Consider the following 8,445-nt stretch of genomic DNA (forward strand, 5'->3'; position numbering starts at 1 on the left):
ATATATAGCATATATATATTTTATATGCTATAAAATATATATAGCATATATATATTATATGCTATAAAATATATATAGCATATATATTTTTTATATGCTATAAAATATATATATATATAGCAAAGTTACAACAAGGGTTTACTCAATTAATGTTGTCCATATCTTCAACTGAGAAGAGATTGCTTTTGGTGGAAAATGGTTAATCAAACCTGTAGCACTCCCTTGACTGAAGCTTTTATTGAAGGTGATCTTTTTTATTTATAGTCACTTCGTTTATGATGCTAGATGGTCAACATATTCTATACATTTCACAAAATGTGAATGCAGTAGTTATCATTATATGACACTGTCTAGTTAATTTACTCCCCAAGAGTTGGAGTTGAAAATGTGTTTTATCTTTTTATTCTTATTTTTTCATTTAATATCCTACAAGAAAAAACATCCTTCCAATATTTTGTCTTTGAAGCATTGGGAAAAATTAATAAGAAAACTAAAAAATAACATGTTTATTATAGAGAGGCTGGGCTCACCCACAAAGTATCTATCCTGAGAGGATTGTAACTATTTGAGTCAAAAATGTCTAACCTGGTTCCTGTCTTCTCCATTGGACCTGTAATATAAATAATTATTATCCATTATTATTTATAAAAGATACCTATTCCTAATGACTTTGTTAAGAAAAGTGGCTCGTATAAGCCTTTTCTAGTGACCCTAATGTGCACGTGTATGCACTAGTTCAAACTGTAATGACACTCCCTCTCTTTCTCTCTCTCTCTCTGTCCACCTCTCATTTTCTCTTTTTCTTTCACAGTATAGAGATGTATAACTCCAGCAATTTCAAACAAGTTTTCAAAGAAGAGTTTCCCTGCCACCCTCCTCATAGAGCTATTGACCTGGCATCCTGGACTTTGAGGAACTAAGATTGTCACTCACTTAAAGCAATTGCTTCTTTCACATTCTTTCTTCTAAGACAAAATTACCCGCCCTGTACTACCAAGGCAAAGGAGAATGTCAGAAGACTGCAGATCAAGTATGTTAAGTGTGCTTTCATTTGGGAAAAGCCACTGAATGGAAAATCAAATATATTTGTTATGTGATTCTGATTACCCAGATTATAATTTTCCTGGGACATTTCATTTTGCAGTAAAACCATGCAACTTGAAAAGTATAAGAGCAACATTTTAAAAAATTAAAAATTTTTTAAAATTAAAAATGTCTTGTAAAAAATATAAAAACACAAATAAGAAAAGCTTCTCAGAATTCAAATTGGAGACCAGAGGAAAATAATTCCTGTTGATGAGTAATTACATAAGTGACAATTTAACAGGGAAAAGCAAGAAAAAAAGAGTTTGTCACTAATCAAGGGTAGCACGTGATATAAAACAGCAAACAGATTGACTAGCCTTTGAGAGTAGAATTCTTGACCATCCCATTCAGGGGCTAGCAAAGTAGCTTCTTAACTACTTCTTCCATCCCTTAAAAGTCTGGAGAGGCTCCCCTTTCTAACGTGTCTACCAAGCTGAGTTTTGTTTTTGTTTTGTTTTTTAACTTTTCAATATAGTCATTTAAATAAATTAACCTCTAAGCCCCAGGATGACGGAAACATGGGATTACTATTCTTAAACAACTCTGTTGTTAATCTTCAAATGGTGTCATTAGTCAATTTTCCTCCATATTGCATCAGTTCTGGGCTCACTGAAGGAAAAATAATTTCTTGGAGAACATTTCTACGCAACTGATGGAAAGGTGAAGCAGTTTATAGAATCACCATTCTACTGACAGGTAAATTCCTGAGAAGACTGGTTCTAGTTTGAGAAAAACCAAATGTACTACCTCTCAATATCAGGTTAATATTATTAATAAGTCAGATTCCCAACTTGTGTATACATTGATAGAAATGAAAGACTGGACTCATGTACCAGACTGACGTTTAACATTTGAACACTTTTCATCAGTGAATCACCCTGTCATTTTGGAGAAACGACACCTTCTCTGCTGAACTAGAAATCAGGTTCTCACATGTTTTTCATGATAGTTTTCAGAATGCTTGCGTAAAGATAATACCTGTTGGTCATAATACACTTCAAAGCTTTTTTTTCCTACTTTGTCTTCCCATAAGTTGTCCCATTGACACTATTATCTAACCACTCCATGCCTTTGTTTACTCTCGGAAAAGATAGTTCTAGTTTATAAACCACTTGGACCATCTTTCCAGGAACATTCTTTATAAAGTGCAAAGTGTTCTCATTTGCATTTTGTCCTGTTGGTGGGAGGCGATATGTTCAGAGATTGAGTTTACAGTGGTAACATGAACTGACTCTTTTCTAAACGTGAGGGAGACGCTCAATCATGCAGTGGCACAGAGTGACTCCAGCAGAATAAAGCAGAGTTATCGGGATACTCTGTCTCGGGCATTATAATGACTCTGTTGGTGACAGCTTGTCTACTGCCTGGTGGCATTAATAAAGAACACTGTTTCTGGGGGAAATTGTTGTGTTGGCCTTGCTTTCATGTGATATGCCAAGGCATAGACCCCGTTCAAATGAGTCACTTTGCGTTTCACTACAGACAAAGGTACCTCGGAAAATGATATTTGGGAGTTTCACTGTACCGCACGTTGTTTTTATTCTTGAGAGGAACCTTCGATCATTTAAATCAGATATTTTCCTTCACCCCCTACCCCCACCCAATAAAACAAACTGGGAAATGCCCATTTACGTATTTTAGCTTAATCACAGTCAACTCTCTTCTATCGCCATTTCACTGCTCACAAAATACATATATTTAAAAGTGAAAAGACTGAAATATGACTTCACAATACAGCTAATATTACCAGTAGAAAATTCACGTCACTATGTTCAGTAGACAAATGTGAGAAGCAATGAGGTGTCAGATTGGAAATTTGGGAGAGATTCTCAGAAAATAAGTAACCTCAATAAGTTGCTTTTTGTATAGTGCAAAATTGAACTTCACTTTATTTAGTGGAAGTGACCCAATTCAATCTTATCTGAGGTCAACACAGTTTATTTCATTGTGTTTGACCACTGCACATTTTGTCATTAGAAAAGTTAAGGAGAGGAAGTCAAGGTTATAGTGAGAACTACGAAAGACAGATGCCACAATAAAGACTTTTGTGTTGTTATTGTTTTTGTTTTGGTGGTGATTTGATCCAAAAGAGGAGCACTTAGATTTGGAATTCACACATAAAATTCATACTTCAGAAGACCCAACAATAGTAGTTGTGAGACAGCTAATCACTGAAGACTTTCTGCATTATTTTTATAACAGAGAGATTGAATGATTTAGATACTCTATCCTGCAAGTATACATTTAAATTCCTACACAAATAACGTGAAAAATATCCCAGAATAATGGCATCCTATCTGCATGTCATTATTCAAATAGAATAGAAAATAGAATAAAGAAGAGAGAGAAAAGAAAAAAATAAAAGACATAAGATATTCTGGTTATAGAAGCTCACTTATTTAGTGAAGTGATTACGATACTTATTTATGAGTCCTGGGTGTGGCTACTTTGAAAATTGATATGTTTGTGAGTAATGCCTGGCCAATTCAACCTAGGAGCCCAATTCAAATTCTGCTTATATGAAAAGGAGGAACCCCTGAAAGCCACAGAAGGCAACCTTGGCCCAGAGCAAGAGTGGAAGAGCAATGAATCAAACAAAGCATACTAAAAATCCTAAAGAATATTCACTGAGGAGATAGGGCTTCTACCTCATCTGACAACCTGTGGGTTTGGAAAGATTTCTTAGCAGTTTCAAAAAATTATATAGGCCGGGCACATGGGTTCTTGCCTATTATCCCAGGACTTTGGGAGGCCGAAAGGGGCAGATCACTTGAGCCCAGGAGTTTGAGATCAGCCTGGGAAATATGGTGAGATGCTGTCTCTACAGATAATAATAATAATAATAATAACAACAACAATAATAATAATAATAAATTAACTAGGAATGGTGGCATGCACCTGTAGTCTCAGCTGCTTGGGAGGCTGGTGTGGGAGGATTGCTTGAGCCTGAAAGGTTGAGGCTGCAGTGAACCATGATTATGCCACTGCACTCCAACCTGGGCAACAGAGCAAGACCCAGCCTCCCCCTCTCTCTCTCTATATATATATATATACACACACACGCACACACAAACACACACACACACTTAGATAGATTATATAGAGATTATATATAGATTATATATACATTTTATATATCTTATATTATATATATAGATTTTATATGTATATATAAAATCTAGAAGATGATTCTTCTAGTTGATTTGCAAGTTCTTTATTTCCATACTACATATTGCTCTGAACCAAGGACAATTTTTAACCAATTTATATGGATCATTTGGCATATTTTTCATACATACATGTATATATATAGAGAGAGATTATATAATATATATAATAAAATTATAAATATGTTATTTTTTAAAAAGAAATTGGAAACGTCTATAGATTGCCCCAAAGTGCATAGAGAAATGCTAGCTTCTTCATTCATTTATCTTTTCTTCTTTCATTGTTTGATTAAAAGGAATAAGCTGTTGATGAGCTCCTGGATGAAAAACTGTACCTGCTTTAGCAGTACAGGATAACAGAGATGTGAAGAGTGACAGGAAGCATGAAATCCTGACGAGCACACTTCCTTGATACCCTCAGAAAGATGTCCTTCTTGGGAAGATGGTTAGCTCCAGTGACTTTATGCTGTAACATATAAAAGAGAGAATTGTTCCAGAGTATGTTCCTCTGTGTTGCCAATAAACTACCTTTTTGCTTGCTCCAGTGGGAGGATGTATTGAGGAGGGGGCTAAGTGGAGTATGTATGAATAAAATGAAAATAATTGGATCTATGGTATACTCTGCATTGATGGGCAAATGCCAATATTATTTGAAAGCCCAGTAAAGGAGAGCGAAGTGAGAAGAGAAAGAATTCAACTTATAAAATAAAAAATCAAAATAGCCATGTCAACTCAGCCAGCCTCCTATTAATTTGGAAATAATCCAATTTCAGCTGAGCCATCCAATTCCAGGGATTAACATAAAACTAAGTCATTCCTAGGTATATCAAGAGTTTTCTAAGTGTATTGGCTTCTTACTTTCAAGAAAGCAAAATCTATTTGGGGGCTAATATCCTTACATGTTCTTATTTATTTTGGTGGATTTAGTAGAGCCTGGACTGGTATTCAAAGTTGTTTCAGGAGAAAATCAAAGCAAATTTACCAGAAGAAAAGTGTGTGCCAAATAGTTATTCATTAAAGCAAACCAAACCAGGCTAGGCGCAGTGGTTCCCACCTGTAATCTCAGCGCTTTGGGAGGCCAAGGTGGGCAGATCACGAGGTCAGGAGTTCAAGACCAGCCTGGCCAACATAGTGAAACCTCGTCTCTACTAAAAATACAAAAAATTAGCTGGGCATGGTGGTGGGCACCTGTAAACCCAACTACTAGGGAGGCTGAGACAGGAGAATCACTTGAACCCGGGAGGTCGAGGTTGCAGTGAGCTGAGATTATGCCATTGGACTCTAGCCTGGGTGACAGTGCAAGACTCTGTCTCAAAAAAAAGAAAGAAAAAAGCAAACCACCAAAGCCGAAGCTCTAGAAGATGATTCTTCCAGTTGATTTGCAAGTTCTTTATTTCCATACTACATATTGCTCTGAACCAATAATTTTTAACCAATTTATTTGGATCATTTGGCATATTTTTCATTATTATTATTATAATTTTCAGGCCTAAAATATATCTCCTTAAAGTTTTCAATGAGCTACAGAGGGATATGTGTGTGTGTATATCTATCTATCTCTATCTATCTATCTATCTATCTATCTATCTATCTATCTATCTATCTATGAACTATCACCTAGTTCAACATAACATAAAATTATATCATTTAGGAGTAATAATATTACAATGTTTAATCCAATTTGATGTCTTAATGCAGTTCTTACGTTTTGAAAATAAGGTGTGAAAACATATTCTCTTAATTTTGAATTCAATTCCAAGTCTATTAAAAAGCTGAGAGCTCAAAAGCTATGCATACTGAATAATAATCAATGGCTCGAAATAAGTTTCCCACACACATATGGAAAACAAAGGGAAACTGAAGGAAGTAAATTTCAGTAGCAAATATCAGGCAATGACATTGTTTTCTTGCGTCAAGTGAGTCTAGACTGAACACAAATACATACATTCACACAAAAAGACTGTGTTAAAAATACATTCTCTTTTAATTTTTGTATTTGAGAGTTCGATATTTAAAAACCTGGTATCACACAAATATTTCAGGAGGTGCCTCCAAGGGAAAATTAGTAAATGATTACTGGGCACTTACTATGGAGGAGGCATATTACAAAGAACTGGGTTAAAATCATTCTACCATTTGGTAGAATGTACAAAATCATAAAAAGTTTGGATACTACCTTCTGAAAACCATTTAACGGTAGGTACATCATTTATCGAGTAATAGCAGAACCTCTTTTCCCTGTGCGTATCTCATTGTAAAAATTTACACAAAAAATCAAACACAACCCACAAACAGAAGATAAACATGGGGAAAAAACACACATAAATTTCTTATGCAAAGAATTAGACAGTTTTGAGAGGCATGAGGATACTAAGAAAACTGAGTACCAGCTCAAAAGTTTGAGAATTTTAACAATCTCTGTGTTTTGGTGACTTCATTAGTAACAGACCTCACACATTTCTTAGCTTGGAAAATATGACACAGAAGGAAATCAGGCTCTCACCATGGTTTCCCACTCAAAGGGACATGTCGGCACAAGAAATGGCTAAATTTATATTCACAATCATTTAAAACAGGGAAGTTTGAATGGAATAATGTGCACCTCAGCCTCCTAATTAGGCTAGGACTACAAGGATATGCTGCCACCAAACCCGGCTATTTATTTTATTTCAGTTTTTAAAGACAGAGTCTCACTATGTTGCCAAGGCTTGTCTTGAAATCTTGGCCTCAAGAAATTCTCTCACTTCAGCCTCCCAAGTAACTTCATTGTCTTTTTCTTTTACTTGGAGATTATCTGTGTACATTTATATCTATATCTGTCTACCCAATAATGTCGATGTTAACACACAATAAATAAAATACAACACAATAGGGAAAATGTGTGTGGAGTTTCAGAACGGATACAGTCAGTCCTTCACTCTCATTTAATATTCTTGTCAATGTTAAAATGATGATGGGTCTAACTCAGGCTTTCTCGCTTCAAAACGGAGAAAGAGATCATGGAAGAGAAAGAAACAGGTTAGAATAAAGTTCTGAAAAGTGAGGCCTGTGACACTGACCAAACTTCCTTCTGGGGCCATTTTCTTTAGGTGGGTCACATAGTGGGATGTGCATGGATCAGACCATTGAAGGGTCTAGTTTACGAGCGCTGTAAGGCAAGGTCAGAATTATTTTTAAAAACTCTCATACATCAATCTGACCATCTTTATCTTAGGTCACATAAACATTTTCTGTGTTGTAGAAAGTTATGTTATTTGATCTTAGTGTGGATTTCTGGAATAATTTTATTTAATACATTTATTTACTTAGTATATTGGAGTCATTTCTGATAACTATGGAGTTATTGATATTCCATTTGTTATATTAAAATGGCCCAAAAAGTACAGTACTATGAAATAAGACAGACCCAGGAACACTGCTGTTCTACCTTTGCATAATCTATGCTTCATCCAATTAATATAAAAGGACTTTAATTTACTGACATGCTTTCAGATTGCGCAACGTGTTCACAGATCACGATGCTAGTTTGCTTACGCCTGCACAGACTTGGCTTTTCCTCTTGGCTTTTGTGTTTTTCAACCCCACCCTTTTGCTTCTTTGAAGTCATCGCTTTCTTAATCAAGTTGAGAATACTTATATAAGTAGGGCATTGCTGACATGGTATCCATCTACTTTTTTTTTTTTTTTTTGGTTAAAAAAAGAAAAAGCTTCCTCATCTAGTGGGAGCGTCGCTCCACCATGCTCCAGGTCCCATTCCTGCTCCCACACACCCAGAGAGTTGCACTTGTTTTATGTAAGAGCTGCTTTCTAAAGAGCCTGGACACTGAATGGCTTTCTCAAAAGTGAAAACTAGGCACTATTCTGATAGCCCATCTTTCCATCAGTTCAGCTGACTTTCACTGTACACCTTGCATTCACTGGTCACTGTGCAAAAAAACCAGGGATGAAAAAATTCAAAGCCAGCAACATATAAGGCACAATTACTCTACTCCGGGAGTTCACAGACTGGTGAAGGCAGACACAGGCCAAAGAGTAGAACACAGTCCAATAGCTAAAGCATTGATCCCTGCTTACTAGCTGTCTCTGTACCATGAGTGTAATACAGGTGATGTCAGTCCATTTGTATCTTGTGTGTTGGTTGTGAAAATTCAATGAGCTTATGCAATTAGCATGTAATTAGCTCTCAACAATG

The 8,445-nt window shown here is 35.8% G+C and overlaps 1 long non-coding RNA gene across 6 annotated transcripts in view; it reads left to right on the plus strand.

Moving 5' to 3' along the window:
- The window catches only part of LOC111550036, a 34,904-nt gene extending 29,547 nt beyond the window's left edge, over positions 1-5,357 (plus strand). For 5 of the 6 annotated variants that reach the window (XR_002733901.1, XR_002733902.1, XR_002733903.1 and 2 more), the window contains 2 exons: positions 812-1,782; positions 4,550-5,357. This is a non-coding gene — a long non-coding RNA (uncharacterized LOC111550036). The remainder of the gene's footprint in view (positions 1-811; positions 1,783-4,549) is intronic. The other variant, XR_002733905.1, reaches the window with a different exon arrangement.
- The last annotated feature ends 3,088 nt before the right edge of the window (positions 5,358-8,445 follow it).

Source organism: Piliocolobus tephrosceles, chromosome 9, assembly GCF_002776525.5.
Source record: "Piliocolobus tephrosceles isolate RC106 chromosome 9, ASM277652v3, whole genome shotgun sequence".
NCBI lineage: Eukaryota > Metazoa > Chordata > Mammalia > Primates > Cercopithecidae > Piliocolobus > Piliocolobus tephrosceles.